The sequence below is a fragment of the Balaenoptera musculus genome, chromosome 5 (genome assembly GCF_009873245.2).
Source record: "Balaenoptera musculus isolate JJ_BM4_2016_0621 chromosome 5, mBalMus1.pri.v3, whole genome shotgun sequence".
In the NCBI taxonomy this organism is placed as follows: domain Eukaryota; kingdom Metazoa; phylum Chordata; class Mammalia; order Artiodactyla; family Balaenopteridae; genus Balaenoptera; species Balaenoptera musculus.
Window position 1 is genome coordinate 32,964,333 of NC_045789.1, and position 17,608 is coordinate 32,981,940.

Genomic DNA, 17,608 nt, shown 5'->3' on the forward strand with positions numbered 1-17,608 from the left:
CTGTCTACAAGAGACCCAATTCAGACCTATGGACACATACAGACTGAAAGTGAAGGAATGGAAAAAGATATTCCATGCAAATGGAAATCAAAAGAAAGCTGGAGTAGCAATACTCGTATCAGATAAAATAGACTTTAAAATAAAGACTGTTACAAGAGATAAGGAGGGACACTACATAATGATCAAAGGATCAATCCAAGAACAAGATATAACAATTATAAATGTTTATGCACCCAACATAGGAGCACCTCAATACATAAGGCAAATACTAACAACCATGAAAGGAGAAATCGACAGTAACACAATAATAGTAGGGGACTTTAACACCCCACTTACACCAATGGACAGATCATCCAAACAGAAAATAAATAAGGAAACACAAACTTTAAATGAAACAATAGACCACATTGATCTAATTGATATTTATAGAACATTCCACCGAAAAGTGGCAGAATACACTTCTCAAGTGCACATGGAACACTCTCCAGGATAGATCACATCTGGGGTCACAAATCAAGCCTCGGAAAATTTAGGAAAATTGAAATCGTATCAAGCATCTTTTCTGACCACAACGCTATGAGATTGGAAATCAATTACAGGAAAAAAACCTGTAAAAAACACAAATACATGGAAGCTAAACAGTGTGCTACTAAATAACCAAGAGATCACTGAAGAAATTAAAGAAGAAATTAAAAAATACACAGAAACAAATGACAACGAAACCATGATGACCCAAAACCTATGGGATGCAGCAAAAGCAGTTCTAAGAGGGAAGTTTATAGTAATTCAATCTCACCTCAAGAAACAAGAAAAATCTCAAATAAACAATCTAACCCTACACTTAAAACAACTAGGGAAAGAAGAACAAAGAAAACCCAAAGTCAATAGAAGGAAAGAAAGCATAAAGATCAGAGCAGAAATAAAGGAAACAGAAACGAAGAAAACAATAACAAAGATCAATAAAACTAAAAGCTGGTTCTTTAAGAAGATAAACAAAATTGATAAACCATTAGCCAGACTCATCAAGAAAAAAAGGGAGAGGACGCAAATCAGTAAAATTAGAAATGAAAAAGGAGAAATCACAACTGACACTGCAGAAATACAAAGGATTATAAGAGACTACTACAAACAACTATATGCCAATAAAATGGACAACCACGAAGAAATGGACAAATTCTTGGAAAGGTACAATTTTCCAAGACTGAACCAGGAAGAATTAGAAAATATAAACAGACCTATCACAAGCACTGAAATTGAAACTGTGATTAAAAATCTTCCAACAAACAAAAGTCCAGGACAGGATGGCTTCACAGGCGAATTCTATCAAACATTTAGAGAAGAGCTAACACTGATCTTTCTCAAACTCTTCCAGAAAATTGCAGAGGAAGGAACACTTCCAAATTCATTCTATGAAGCCACCATCACCCTGGTACCAAAACCAGAAAAAGATACCACAAAAAAAGAAAATTATAGACCAACATCACTGATGAATATAGATGCAAAAATCCTGAACAAAATACTAGCAAACAGAATCCAACAGCACATTAAAAGGATAATACACCATGATAAAGGTTGGATTTATCCCAGGGATGCAAGGATTCTTCAATATACACAAATCAATGAATGTGATATACCACATTAACAAATTAAGGAATAAAAATCATATGATCATCTCAATAGATGCAGAAAAAGCTCTTGACAAAATTCAACACCCATTTATAAAAACTCTCTAGAAAATGGGCACAGAGGGAACCTACCTCAACATAATAAAGGCCATATATGACAAACCCACAGCAAGCATCACACTCGATGGTGAAAAACTGAAAGCATTTCCACCAGGATTAGGAACAAGACAAGGATGTCCACTCTCACCACTCTTATTCAACATAGTTTTGGAAGTCCTAGCCACAGCAATCAGAGAAGAAAAAGGAATAAAAGGAACACAAATTGGAAAAGAAGAGGTAAACTGTCACTATTTGCCAATGACATGATACTATACATAGAAAATCCTAAAGATACCACCAGAAAACTACTAGAACTAACCAATGAATTTGGTAAGGTTGCAGGATACAAAATTAATGCACAGAAATCTCTGGCATTCCTATACACCAACAATGAAAAATCAGAAAGAGAAATTAAGGAAACACTCCCATTTACCATTGAAACAAAAAGAATAAAATACCTAGGAATAAACCTGCCTAAGGAGGTGAAAGACTTGTACTCTGAAAACTATAAAACACTGATGAAAGAAATTAAAGATGACATAAACAGATGGAGAAATATACCATGTTCTTGGATTGGAAGAATCAATATTGTGAAAATGACTATACTATCAAAGCAATCTACAGATTCAATGCAATCCCTATCAGACTACCAAGGGCATTCTTCACAGAATTAGAACAAAAAATCTTACAATTCGTATGGAAGCACAAAAGACCCCGAATAGCCAAAGCAATCTTGAGAAAGAAAAACAGAGTTGGAGGAATCAGGCTCCCTGACTTCAAACTATATCACCAAGCTACAGTAATCAAGACAGTATGATACTGGCACAAAAACAGAAATATAGATCAATGGTACAGGATAGAATGCCCAGAGATAAACCCACGCACATATGGGCACCTAATTTATGACAAAGGAGGCAAGAACATACAATGGAGAAAAGACAGCTTTTTCAGTAAGTGGTGCTGGGAAAACTGGACAGCTACATGTAAAAGAATGAAATTAGAACACTCCCTAACACCATACACAAAAATAAACTCAAAATGGATTAAAGACCTAAATGTAAGGCCAGACACTATCAAACTCTTAGAGGAAAACATAGGCAGAACACTCTACGACATAAATCACAGCAAGATCCTTTTTGACCCACCTCCTAGAGAAATGGAAATAAAAACAAATAAACAAATGGGACCTACTGAAACTTCAAAGCTTTTGCACAGCAAAGGAAACCATAAACAAGACGAAAAGACAACCCTCAGAATGGGAGAAAATATTTGCAAATGAAGCAACTGACAAAGGATTAATCTCCAAAATTTACAAGCCGCTCATGTAGCTCAATATCAAAAAACAAACAATCCAGTTAAAAAATGGGCAGAAGATCTAAATAGACATTTCTCCAAAGAAGACATACAGATGGCCAAGAGGCACATGAAAAGATGCTCAACATCACTAATTATTAGAGAAATGCAAATCAAAACTACAATGAGGTATCACCTCACGCTGGTCAGAATGGCCATTACCAAAAAAGCTAGAAACAGTAAATGCTGGAAAGGGTGTGGTGAAAAGGGAACCCTCCTACACTGCTGCTGTGAATGTAAATTGATACAACCACTATGGAGAACAGTATGGAGGTTCTTTAAAAAACTAAAAATAGAACTACCGTATGACCCAGCAATCCCATTACTGGGCATACACCCTGAGAAAACCATAATTCAAAAAAAGACATGCACCACAATGTTCATTGCAGCATTATTTACAATAGCCAGGACATGGAACCAACCTAAATGTCCCTCGACAGATGAATGGATAAAGAAGATGTGGCACATATATACAATGGAATATTACTCAGCCATAAAAAGAAACGAAACTGAGTTATCTGTAGTGAGGTGGATGGACCCAGAGTCTGTCATACAGAGTGAAGTAAGTCAGAAAGAGAAAAACAAATACCATATGCTAATGCATATATATGGAATCTCAAAAAAAAAAAAAAAAAGGTACTGATGAACCTAGTTGCAGGGCAGGAATAAAGAGGTAGGCATAGAGAATGGACTTGATGACATGGGGTGGGAGGGCGAGGCTGGGGCGAAGTGAGAGTAGCATCGACATGTATACACTACCGAATGTAAGAGTTGGCTGGTGGGAAGCAGCATCATAGCACAGGGAGTGCTCTGTGATGACCTAGGGGGTGAGATAGGGAGGATGGGAGGGAGGCTCAAGAGGGAGGGGATATGGGGACATGTGTATACATATGGCTGATTTGCTTTGTTGTGCAACAGAAACTAACACAGTATTGTGAAGCAATTATACTCCAATAAAGATCTATTAAAAAAAAAAAGCAAACCTTAATAGGGCATGGGGGAAAGCTCAACATCCAGTTAACCTAAGGAAAACAGAATCTGCAACTAGGTTAAGAAAGCAGGATGCTAATACTTGATTCTAAATTGCTTCTTTCTACATCTGAGGATAACAGAAATGACTTTTTCTCAGAATTACCTTAAAAAAAAAAGCAATAAGTGGTTGGGGGGGGGCGTGAAATAGGCCAAGGGGATTAAGAGGTACAAACTTCCAGTTATAAAATAATTAAGTCACGGGGATGTAATGTACAGCACAGAAAATAGAGTCAATAATATTATGGTAATTTTGTATGGTGACAGATGCTTACTAGACTTACAGTGACCAATTCATAATGTATATAAATTTTGAATCACTATGCTGTATACCTGAAACTAATATGATATTGTATGTCAACTATACTTCAATTAAAAAATTAAAAGGAAATAACAATTACAAAAAAGGAGATTAAAACTAAGATTTAAATATAAATTCAAGGTTTATTTTTAAAAGGCCTAACTATACCATGTTACAGTCAGAGACCATAAGATACATATGTCAAGTGAAACATACATTCTGGAAGAGTCTGAGACATTAGAGCATGTCAGAACCGTGGTAGTCTCTTAGTTGTGCCGTCCAATTTAAAATAATTAATCTGTATAGAGAACATGTTTCCAGTATTGGATTGAAATGTTAACCACGTGTCAATGGGTATGGTTGTGTCTAAAACATAGCCATAGCAAACACGACAGGTGAACAGGAACAATCTCTATTAAATAGTATTCAAATATATACAAGAATAAACTTCTAAGGAATTTTAGCACCGCTGAACTTTCTGACTTTAAGTCTTAAAACTAATATATTAATATTAATTCGTTCAAGTCTTGAGTAAATAGTGTAACAAGACACAGTTCCCTGTTAATTTGTTTTTTAGGGAAAAACTAAGGGGACCTCGCTATATGGCAAGATTTCAGATGGAAGTTCTACTACAGGAAAAGGGACTCCTCCCTTTGAAGTGTCAAGTCTGCAGGAGAACAAATCCAGTACAGAGATGGGTTCTTTTCACGCTCCCGGCTTTTAGTGATGACTGTACCCAAAGCTCTGCTAGATAGTCCTACGACAGACATACCTGTTCCCTGTAAAAGATCATAGAAGTTCCTTGGTGTGCTCTAGTTGAAAAGTCATCTAAATTCAGATTTAATTGGATGGATTTACACTGGCCCAATGCAGTCTTATGAGTCTTTCTCTGAGACCAGATCCATTCTCAGTTCCCAAAGAGTTTAAAGATTGGGGGACTTCCCTGGTTGTCCAGTGGTTAAGACTCCGTGCTTCCACTGCAGGAGGCATGGGCGTGATCCTTGGTCAGGGAGCTAAGATCCTGCATGCCGCGCGTGAGGCACGACCAAAAAAAAAAGTCATTCGGAAGATTGGGATGAAGTTACCTGGAGAAGGAACAACACAGAGAGGGACTGGAAAGATACATGACTTTAGAACTGTCTTGGAGGCAAAATAACTAATTAAAATAAAGCTGAAAATATAAACAGTTTTCCCTGGTGGCAACTGTTTTGGTAGATTATTTTTTAACTAATGTTTTTAGGAAAAATTTCTCCATCAGATTAAGTAGCTAAAGCAAAGCTACAAAAGGCAAATATCCTAACAGCATGTAAAATTTGAATATGAAAATGAAAACTCAACTCCAGGTATCCATCTAGAGGAACACTGAAAACATTTCTATTTTTCAGGGTTTCAGGTGTTTTGGGACAATGTTTGAGTTAAGGTTGCGTTGTATGCTCTCAATAAATGAAGATAAAACGATTACATTCTATTTGGGGCTAATCAAATCACCTCAGATTTTCTTTGCAATGATGATGTTCAATAGTGGTAGGAGTAATGCAAATATAAACACTCTTATCACCATCGGTAGGAAGGGGTATGATCTTTCTGAAGAGCAATATGGGCCTTTAAAAAGTTTACGGCTTTTCCATACAAACAAATGAAATAATGCCATTTGCAGCAAAATGGATAGACCTAGAGATTATCATACTAAGTGCAATATGTCAGAAAGACAAAGACAAATACCGTATGATATCACTTATATGTGGAATCTAGAATATGACACAAATGAACTTATCTACGAAACAGAAACAGATTCACAGACATAGAGAACAGACTTGTGGTTGCCAAGGGGTAAGGGAGTGGGGGAGGGATGGGATGGATTGGGAGTTTGGGATTAGCACATGCAAACTATATATTACATCAATATATGGAATAGATAACCAACAAGGTCCTACTGTATAGCACAGGGAATTATATTCAATATCCTGTGACAAACCGTAACGGAAAAGAATATGCAAAAGAACTTAAATATATATGTGTAACTGCATCACTTTGCTGTAGAGCAGAAATTAACACAACACTGTAAATCAACTATACTTCAATAACTTCTTTTTAAAAGTTTATGGTTTTTTCTCCAAAATGCTACTCCTAAAAATGTATCTTCAGGAGAGAAAAGTGAGGGAAATTTCCATATGAAGATAATTATTGCATTGTTCTTTATAACAGCAAATCCAAGTGATCAACAATAGAGGAATGACAAAATAAATTCTGACACATTCATACTTTTATAAGCTATGCAGTTATTATCATATTCAACATTTACTGAGTGTCAGGCACTTACTTAAGTGCTTTACTCATTCAGCTTTCACAAGAACCCTATGAAGTAAGTTCTCTTATTTACTGGTCCCACTTTACTGACGAGAAAAGAAAGAAGTTGAGTTACTTTGCTGAGGTCACGAAGCTAGGTCCTGGTACTGGGATTCCAAGCCAGTCCAGCTCCAGAGCCCAAACTATTCAGCATATACTACATTGCTGTTTTGTATGTTACTTTTCAAATGTGATACTGAATTCTATTTTATAATTTTTCTTCCAACGATTTTTGTTTCAATATTCACAGCAAAACTGATCTCTGTTTTTCTTTTAGGAGAAATATCTTTTCCTTGTTTCAATATCAACGTTATTTTCCCTTCATAAAGAGGAATATGGAAACTTCCCTTCATTTTCTATCTTCTGAAACAGTTTAAAATCATATTGGGATGATTTGTTAAGGTGTGACAGATGTGCCTTGTAAACCTGAAGGAGAGGGAAGGGAGGGTAGCTCTTTAACAGCTTTATTTCATCAATAATAAATTCTCTTTCAGATTTTCTGTCTTCCGGGGTCAGCTATGGTCACATACTTTCCACTTCATTAAAAAAAATTAACAGCTTTACTGAAGCATAATTTACATGCCATAAAATTTACCTGTTTGAAGCGTACAATTCAATGATTTTTAGTAAATTTACAGTTGTGCAATCATTATCACAATCATTTTCAAACATTCTCATCACCCTAAAAAGATCCCTTCTGCCCATTTAGAACCAATCCCTGCTGCCATCTCCTGCCCCTCCATTTTAATAGTACAAGTCTATAACCTTAATGTTTACAAACAGATGCATCTATTTTATATGGATTAAATAAAAGAGTAGAGTCAAATCTTGAGTGGAATTGTATATAATGTGACTATATTATATTAAAAAGTTCTTTACTTTTGAGAAAACAATTGTGGTGCTGTGCACAAGTGGTATAATTTTCTCATCGCTCATTAAAGCTACCTGGTACTCATGGAAAAAAAGCAGTATGGATTGTTCTCATTTTCCTATCTTCAGTACTGAGACTTCCAGAAACACTTATTCTTAATAGCCCCATGGGCAGCAAGCAATAGGAAGCAAATACTAAAATATGATCACCCTGCCTTTTGACACATCAGAGATTGCCATTCTTCTTTATTTCACGTTAACCTTGTTCTCTAACAATAAAATAGTTTTAAATAATTTCCATTTTCTTAATTTCTTTTTATCCCCTAATAAGAGTCTGGCTATTTCTAAACTGGACAAAGTGTTTTACCCATAATGTTCAGGAATTTAGGGCTGAGAATTAAACCCAGCTGACTAGAAGTCCAGCCAATATATTTTTAGTTAGCATTAAGTAGAAATTTCTTTAATTAGGAAGCATTAGTGTCATCTGATTTCTGATCCTTGATTCAAAGTTCTCCCCATACAATAGGGAACATTTAGTAAAAGATTAAACTTAATTTAACATGAAAATATTTTTACATGTTCAAACATGCATAATCCAGTCAGGAGGTATTTAGATCTAAGATTAGCAAAACTTCTTTGAGCATCAAGAATTTCTTCCAATGATAAAAGTCAACAGAAAATAAACTCTTGGAGAAGTGGAAAGAGCACTGACTTTGGAACCATAAACATGGGTTGAAATCTATCTTGGTCCTCACTCTGAAGGACTCAGGGAAAGTGAAAGGAGAGCCACGGATCTCTGCGTGCTGCTGATAAGCCTAACATTCACTGCCTTTCCACCATAATCCGCCTTCAGGACTAACTGATTTTTTCACCCAGCCTCAGATGCTTCTTCTGTGGTCCTCCCTGGCCTCGGGATCACCAAGAACTGCACCCTCTCCTTGATCTCAATGTTAAGCATCTCACCTTCCCAGAACATTAATTATCTCTCTTCCACTCCTTATAGCAAAAATGACAATTCCAATATTTTTTAACACCATTAGGATTTATAATCCACTGATTTTTACCTTGCTTTACTCTCTGCACAACCCCTCCATTCCTTACTTCCCTCCTTTCCAGCTGAAGTTCCTGATGTATCATTATAATCACTCCCTTCTCCCTCCCTCTTCACCACATGCTCGTCAGAAACCCTCAACCTGGTTACAGTCAACTTTCTGCCCTCTCTATGCCTCCACCCATGTTACTGAACGCTGCTTGTGAACACACAACTGTGCCAATTTCACTTCAAATTCAAGTGGATACTTTCTGTGCTCAGCAGTCACACTACTATTTCTCCGGTCCATTCATCTCCCACACTCAGTTCACTCCTTCTTAAGTCCTCAACACTTCCCTTCCCATCCTCAGCAGATGATGTCTTTCCTAGTTCACTGAGGAAATGAAAGCCATCAGCAGACGACTTCTACCACCGCATCTCCCACCAGCGGGCATCTGTGCCCACATGCTTGCTTGTGCTCTTGTAGGAAAGACCGGTCTGTGCTCCAATCTAAGCATCCTCACCCCCAACTAGTGAGTTAGGCTCAGTCCCCTCCTGTCTGTCAAAGACACCACTTCAGTAATTCTCTCACTTTCTCTCCCGCATCATCAATTTCCCCCTCTTTGCTGGATAATTCCATCAGCACACAAACATGATGTAATTTCCCTCATCTTAAAACAAAACAAGAACTAAAAATTCTGCACCACCCAGGTTCTTCTGCCAGCTGTGTCTCTACTTCCTTTAATAGCAAACCTACTCTTAAAAATTGCCTATATTTGCTGTCTCCAATTACTCTCCTCTTTCTCTTGAATTCATTTCACGATACCAAATCCAATGGTCGGTTCTTCATTGTTTGCAGCATTTGGCAGCCAATCACTTCTTCCTTCTTGAAACACTTTCTCTACATACTTGGCTTCCAGAATACTTCTGTCAGTTCTCTGCCTTCCTCTCTGCTTTCCTCTCAGTCTCTTATTGGTTCCTTCTTATCTCATCCCAACTTTGGTGTGATCAGGCCTTAAAACTCACAGAGGGTTTTATTTATGTTCACTCCCTAGGTGACCTAGGTGACCTAGGGAGTGTTCACTCCCTAGGTGACCTTATCTCATCTCTTGGCTTTAAATACTATGACATGCTGACAGCACCCTGATCTAGCCCTTCAGTTTGTGGAATCTCCTCATTCCAGATTGGTATATTCAACTGCCTAGTGGACATCTCCAGTTGGACATCTGTCAAGCATCTTTTTTAAAAAAAAATACTTTATTTATTTATTTTTGGCTGTGTTGGGATCTCGGGATCTCCGCTGCGGCGTGCGGGACCTTTTGTTGTGGTGTGCAGGCTCTTCCTTGTGGTGTGTGGGCTTCTCCCTGGTTGTGGCGGGTGGGCTCCAGAGTGCATGGGCTCTGTAGTTTGCAGCACGTGGGCTCTCTAGTTGAGGCGTGTGGGCTCAGTAGTTGCGGCGCACGGGCTTAGTTGCCCCGTGGCATGTGGGATCGTAGTTCCCCGACCAGGGATCGAACCCATGTCCCCTGCATTGGAAGGCGGATTCTTAACCACTGGACCACCAGGGAAGTCCCTATCAAGCATCTTAAACTTAACATGCCTATGAATGAACTTCTTGTCTACCCCTCAACAACCTCCTCCCCCTACAGTGCACCCCATCTCAGTAAATGGATAGCCTACACTTCCGGGGGCTCAGGCCAAAAAGCTTGGAGTCATTATTGACTCCTACCCACAACCAATCCATCAGCAGGTCCCATTCGCTCTGCCTTCAAAATGCAACCAGAATCTGCCACTTCTTACCACTTCTGTCTCAATGGCCCTGGTCCAAAGCCACCATCACCTCCTGCCCAAATGACTGCAATAGTTTTCTGACTGGTCTCCCTGTTTCTACCCCCGACCATTCTCAATCCAGTAGCCGATGGGATCCATTTAAAACTTTAAGTCAGGTCAAAATGTTGCCATTCTACTTAGCATAGAAACCAAAGGCCTCACAGGAGCCTATGAGGGCCCACGTGGTCTGGCCTTGTTCCCTGTCTGACCTCATTTCCTATCACTGGAGCCCCTGGCCCACTCTGCTCTAGCTTCAGTGTTTCTCAAATATCCCAAACACACCCCTGCTCAGGAACCTTGTAAGTTATGCTCTGTGCTTCAACCCCTTTATCCCAGATAACCCCTTGGCTCACTGCCTCTCTTTCCTCAAATTCCTGCTCAGAAATCACCTCAGCCATGCCTCCCTTGCCTGCTCTATTTAAAAGTGATGCCCACCCCAGCATCCCTGTCCTGTTTTACTTTTCTCCAAAGAACCTGCCATGATCTGACCTAAAATTAGAATATAAACTCCATGATGCCGGGCTTTTTCTATGTTGTCACCCCACTATTCTAGAACAGCACCTGGCATGGGCACTGAGAATGTGACTGCTACATAAATGAGTGTTGACCCTGGACCTGGGAGGCTGCCAGAGCATGGAGGCAGATTTCTAGACAACAAATCAGGAGATTTAGATTTAAATCTGATTACTAGTCTAGGAAATAGAAGCGACGCCCAGCTTTGCTAGTGAACAGTATGATACAACTCGTTAAGTCATTTAACCTCCAAGATCCTCAGTTTCCTCACTTATAAAACAGAAATGAAAACATGCGTCTCTCACGGAGTCAATGTGTGGATGAAAATGTTACGCAAATGTAAAATACTGTCAAGCTTCTGTAACTGATCATGTTAAGCTGTTTAGAATCAATTTAATATTTGTAGACACCAGTTCATTCTTTTTGTAAACCAAAAAAAAAAAACTTGAATTATAACAAAGATTTTAAACAGTCCTTCCTGCTCTAGAATTTTTAATTGTCTACACTATTAATTATACACATTAGTATCTTAATACTGGTATCTAACTTCTAGCCTCAGGGCTATAATCATTTTTGTTTTCTATTCTGAGATGTTATCTATTCTCTTCTAAATAGGGACAGAAGAGACTTGGTATCTTGAGGTCTTTGGTACTTTCATTTGGCTCTGGAACTGTCCTTCCTACAGCCGACAACCAGGCAAAGCTGAGGTGGGATCTCATAGAGGCAGCAATAAGAGCCAGCTTCCTTAGGAAATAAAACATCAGTAAAATGTCAAGACAGTCCAAAGGGTATCTAGAGAATGTGGACCCCACCAAAGCACAGCTGGCAAGAGTGGCATCTGAAAGCAGCAAGAGGCATCTTCTCTAAATTCTACTTTAATTTCAAGTTACATAACGAGAAATATCAATACTTCTTTTAAGTTAGTTTAGTTCTTCACAGAAATGACTTAATTGTGATTCAAAATGATGGCATCGCCATTCAGTGAGAGATAATATAAAAAACAAGAAATGTTTCTTAGTCACCTATAAATGTGCTTTTTATACTATCGTAACAAACTCATTGAATTAATTGCCAAGGGGGAAAAAGTTATCTCCTGACTAAAGAATATGGTTCCTATTATCAGATGATGTGAGCTATGTAGTTCATCTTTTTTTTTTCCCCACACCTTGATCTTGAAACCTTCAAGTTAAATAAATTCTTGATTTCAGTAACTGTAATAATCCCATTCTTGATATTTGCAAGTATAAGCTCCCCCTTACTCCCACAGGCCTTCTAATCCCTTTCATTTTATGTACCCATGATGCCCTCCTGTGCCAAGCAACAGGCATGGAACGTTAGAGTCTCAATAACTGTCTCAGCATTGCCATGTTTTTAAAAACAGCAGCAACACTTGCTCAGCACTTAGGCTCTGTGTCTTGTCTAACTTTAAAAGTTCTCAAAACCAGTCTGTGGCGGAGCCAGGAAAGGGGTTCAACACTCTGGACCAGGACCCAGCGCTCTGCCCTCGGGTCTCAGAGCCACCCGCCCCTCCTTTTGTAATGAACAGGGTACCAATCATAAGGCAAAACCTCCAGGATTACTTCCTTACTTCGCCTCTCTCGGGCTAGACTGTCAGCTCCTGGGGGGCAGGCACCCCCATTATTCATGCCCCTTTATAGGTCCTGCTCCTTGTACACAATAAACATCCAATAAATAGTCCCTGACTTAGGGAGGCAAGGAACCAGTTACAACAGGTAGAGATTGAAGCAGCAAAGGGAAAGTGAGAAAGCAGGACACATTGGTCAGCTAACTGACCGGCTTATTTCCTCTTTTTTATCTTCTCCCGTCAGTCCCGTAGCCGTTCTCGAGGCCAAGGACGTGGGGCAGCCCTCTGCACAGCCCTTCGCGACCCAAGCTCAGGGACCTGCCCTGGACTGTCACCCTCGGCCGGGGGGCGGGGGAGAAGATGGGAGCAACTAGGGCAAGTCCCTGAGATGTGGCAGAGGGAGCCCGTGAGCCTGGCCTCGGCCCACACCGGGGCCTCTGCACCGTGTGAGCCCTGCTCCTTCCAGCGCCCTCCCGCAACGGCCCCTCCTCCCCCCACAGGCAGGAAGCCCAGGCACCCTGCTCTGCCCGGACAGCAGGCGGCGCCTCGGGCCCTAGCTCCGCCCCCTGGGTCCTGCAGCTGCACCCTTCAGTATCCGGGCTGGCCAGGGTGAGGACCAAAGGACAGGAGGGGGCGAAGCAGAGGATCCAGCTAGGAGGAGAAGCTGGCCCCGCCCTCTCCCCCCCCCCCCCCCGGGCGGGCCTCGCCCTGGGAGCCTGAGTCCAGAAGGCAGGAAGTGCTGGCTCTGAGGACAGAAACATGGGCCCTGTGGGCTGCGTCTTCCTGCTGCCCCTTCTGCTGGGGATCTCAGGTGAACCCCTGGGGTGAGGAGAGTCCCAGGCGGGGGCTGCACAGGGCCTGGGGTGTGGGCCGCCCTCGGCAATAAGAAGCCGTCCTGGGTGTCCCCACGGTCCACCTTTTCTCTTCCTAGGCACAGATGAGGAGGAACCAAAGAATCTCGTGACGTCAAGTAAGGCGCCCCAGCCAGGGCCAGCATGGGGGGGGGGGCGGGGGGATGGGGCGAAGGAGGAGGGAGGAGGGGACACCAGTGTGGGGAGGGGGCAGGCCTCCCAGGACTTTCTCCACTTTGTCCGCAGTCTGTGGGCAGCCCGCGGTCTTACCTGGCACTGCCTCAGGCACAGAGGCCAACGTGGGGCAGTGGTCCTGGCAGGTCAGCAACCGCCAGGGCTTGTTTCACATCTGTGTGGCCACCCTCATCTGAAAGCAGTGGGTACTGACAGTGGCAAGCTGCTTCTGGTGAGTGCGGGGCCTTGCTTCAGGCAGACCCATCAGGGACGAGGGTGACTGGACCTCCTGAGCTGAGGTCAGAGAGGAGTCTACGTTGCACTGCCCAATACAGTATCTGTGCCTAAGAAGTGGGTCCAAATGTTTCCTGCCCTAGCTCTCAGCTCAATACGACTACTCTGAGACTTCGGGTTTCTTTACATCTGACAATCATCTTGACTGAAATGAGTGCCTAGAAAATGTCACACACCCCCGCCACCCCCCATCTAATTCTCCACCCAAGGAGACATTCCCCAGGGGGAGCCACTCCCTCTACTGCATGCCCACATCCTCACACCACTCTGGATGCACAGTTCTGAGCCCTCGTCACTCTCCCTAGGTGGCCTCATCTATTCCCATGGTTTAAAATGTCATAGATTTGTTAACATCCACATTTACATCACTAGCACCGAACTCTAATTCTGATGCATTTCCATTCAGATATCTCACTGGTATCTCAAAGATGATGTAATCAAAAGAGAACTACAATTCTACCACCAGCAATATCCCCAAACCTTTTCTCTCCCTTTCTTCCCATCTCATTCAACAACACAGCCAGTTGCTCAAGCCAGAAATATGAAGCCTCACTTTCCCTCACCCTTCATATTCACTGCACACACCAATTCTTCAGTTTTACTTCCACAGAATACTTTGACTCCAGCACAAATGTTCTGGCCCACTGCAATAGCAAAATAAGTTTTGCTACCTTCATACACACAACGAAGTGATTTTTTTTTTAAAGTCAGAGGCAGGATCATGTCATTCCCTCCTTCAAATCCTCCAGTCGCTGCTCAGGCACCTAGAATAAAACCTATAAGCCATGAATTGCCAGGTATCTGCTCATTTCCCTAACATCATCCCATTCTACTCCAGGTATACTTCAGTTCCTAGAAACTGCCAAGCTCTTTCTTACGCTCAGCGCCTTTGCATACGCTATTCCCTCTGGAATGCTCTTCCTTATAGCTCTTCTCATGGCTGACTCCCACCTTGTGGGACTCAGTTGAAAAGTTACCTCTTCAACGAGACCTTCCCCGATCACCAATTCATAGGCTCTTCTCCCATCTTTTACTCTCTACCTCAAAATCCTGTTTTCTTCATAAAATTTATCACAATTTAAAATTTTATACCTGTTTACTTGTGTGTTCTCTCTCTCCCTCCCTCCCTCTCCTCCACCCTCTCTCTCTCTCTCTCACACACACACACACACACAATCCTTGAGACCAAAAGCCCTGTGAGGGCCAGATCATGTCTAAGTCTCATTTATATTTTCAGGAGATGCTCAGCACTTATTGAAGGAACATATGCTTAGGAAGAGCTAGACAAAAAATACAACCTCCAGAACTCTGGGCTCTGCTGTGACACTCCATGACAGAGTCACAAGAAACCCACAGTACTTGTTCTGCTCCTCTTCTTCTCAGGTCTAAGGACACCAGAAAATACAAGGTATTGGTGGGGTCACTTCAGGTCTCTGGTCACCAAGACTCCAAAACGATGATCATCACCGTGTCCAGGATTGTTCCGTACCCCGAGTTCCAGAGAAATGCATCCAGCGCCATTGCTGTGGCAGAACTGGCCCACCTGGTTTCCTTTGGCCCCACTGTCCTGCCCATCTGCCTCCCTTCATCGGCAGTCCAGCTGAAGAACTCAACCTCCTGCTGGGTGACTGGATGGGGCAATTCTGGGATATCCCAATGTGAGGATAAGTAGACTTTCTGAGCTGTTTCCTCCACTGACAGTCCCTCCCCCTACTCTCTATCCCACTCCTGGCACCAGATACGGTGCGCTCTCGCTCTCTGGCAATTAATCCGAGGTACTGCGGACTTCAGTTCTCCTCGACCCCCAGCTTCCCTCTGCCTCCTTCATACTTCTGCTGCTGTAATTGCTTTGCTTATTTACATCTGCTTCTGCTCTTGTTTCACAATACTACTAAGACCTTAAAAGTAAAAAGGACAGGGCAATGAATTTAAGGAGAGTTGTCAGTTCTCCTTCGGCACCTGGGTAGAGTGTGTGTGGGTAGGTGGGTAGGGGGAAGTAGACACAAAGATGGATCCAGGAAAGTTACGAGTGCTCAGCAGGTCCCAAGTCAGACTAGGAGAGTAGGGCTTCATGTATCAATAGTCCTTTTTTTTTTTTTTTAAATTTATTTATTTTTATTTTTGGCTGCATTGGGTCTTCATTGCTGCATGCAGGCTTTCTCTAGTTGCAGCGAGCGGGGGCTACTCTTCATTGTGGTGCACAGGCGTCTCATTGCAGTGGCTTCTCTTGTTGCAGAGCACGGGCTCTAGCCACGTGGGCTTCAGTAGTTGTGGCGCACAGGCTTAGTTGCTCCGCGGCATGTGGAATCTTCCCAGACCAGGGCTCGAACCCGTGTCTCCTGCATTGGCAGGCAGATTCTTCATGACTGTGCCACCAGGGAAGCCCTCAATAGTCTTGATTCTTCTTAATCCATTAGATCCACCTTCTTATGTTCTATGGAATATAAAAATATATTCCAAAGCCAAACAACTTAATCCTACATCTTTCATGATGTTAGGTTTTTCTGAATCAAAAGATTCTTCTGTTTTTTGTGGTACAGCAGGAGCAACTGCCATCAGTCTTGTTCAGACCCAGGGAACTCAGCCTTTAGACCATTTGCCAAACCAGAAATCAGAGTGCTGCCTGTTATGGGGGCAGAAACTTGAAATCAGAGCTATCCCTGAAAATCAAAGGCATGAAAGCTCTATCCATAGCTGAAAGTTGCTTCCTAATTTTTTAAGACAACTTTGACTCTTTTTGACCTTACAGCTATGAAACCATCTTATACACTGAAGGAGCTAAAAGTGCCCCTCAGTGATCTCCAGACATGCAATAACTGCTATAGAAAGAAAGCTCGTTGCATGGAGTCGAGCCCATCAGTGAAGCCATGATCTGCTCCAGGCTCCCAGTGGGACAGACAATCAGTGCATAGTAAGAATCCATCCTATAGGCACCTTTCAGAGCCTTCCATTCCCCAGTGTGCTTCCTCCATGTCTCGTAGCTTCGGGGTCCTTGCATGAACCCAGAAGTGTCTGGATAGGCCCTAACTCCACCGCTCGTGGCTAAATTATTGGAGTCTCTCCCTTTGCCCCGTGCATGGCCCAGCCATCTTTCCTCTCTCCCCCAGGGCAGTAGAGGAGATCCCCTGACGTGTAAAGTGGAGGATTTCTGGGTCCTGGCAGGAGTGGTGAGCTGGGAATCAAACTGCATTGGAACCAATGAGCCTGGAGTATTTACAAACATCAGTTTCTACAAGTCTTGGAATGAGAAGTCAGCCATCTCGCACGCTGACCTCAGGCCGGACTTCTCCGGGCTCTTCCCTGTTGTGCTTCTGCCTCTCATTTTCCCAGGGCTACCCTAACTGGCTGAGGTCAGTATGGCCAAGGTGAAGTGGCAATTAAGAATGACGGAGAGGGCTTCCCTGGTGGCGCAGTGGTTGAGAATCCGCCTGCCAATGCAGGGGACATGGGTTCGAGCCCTGGTCTAGGAAGATCCCACATGCCGTGGAGCAACTAGGCCCGTGAGCCACAATTACTGAGCCTGCGCATCTGGAGCCTGTGCTCCGCAACAAGAGAGGCCACGATAGTGAGAGGCCCGCGCACCGCGATGAAGAGTGGCCCCCGCTTGCCACAACTAGAGAAAGCCCTCGCACAGAAACGAAGACCCAACACAGCCATAAATAAATAAATAAATAAATAAATAAATATTTAAAAAAAAAAAAAAAAGAA

At 42.3% G+C, this 17,608-nt stretch overlaps 1 protein-coding gene and 1 long non-coding RNA gene across 15 annotated transcripts in view; one reads left to right on the top strand and one right to left on the bottom strand.

Annotated features, from left to right (window-relative positions):
• SH3D19 (SH3 domain containing 19) overlaps positions 1-17,608 on the bottom strand; it is a 185,508-nt gene that overhangs the window by 127,338 nt on the left and 40,562 nt on the right. The window lies entirely within an intron of this gene.
• LOC118896136 lies at positions 13,321-16,011 on the top strand. The gene is made up of 4 exons (XR_005020097.1): positions 13,321-13,392; positions 13,513-13,551; positions 13,679-13,838; positions 15,284-16,011. It is a non-coding gene; the product is annotated as an uncharacterized LOC118896136 (long non-coding RNA).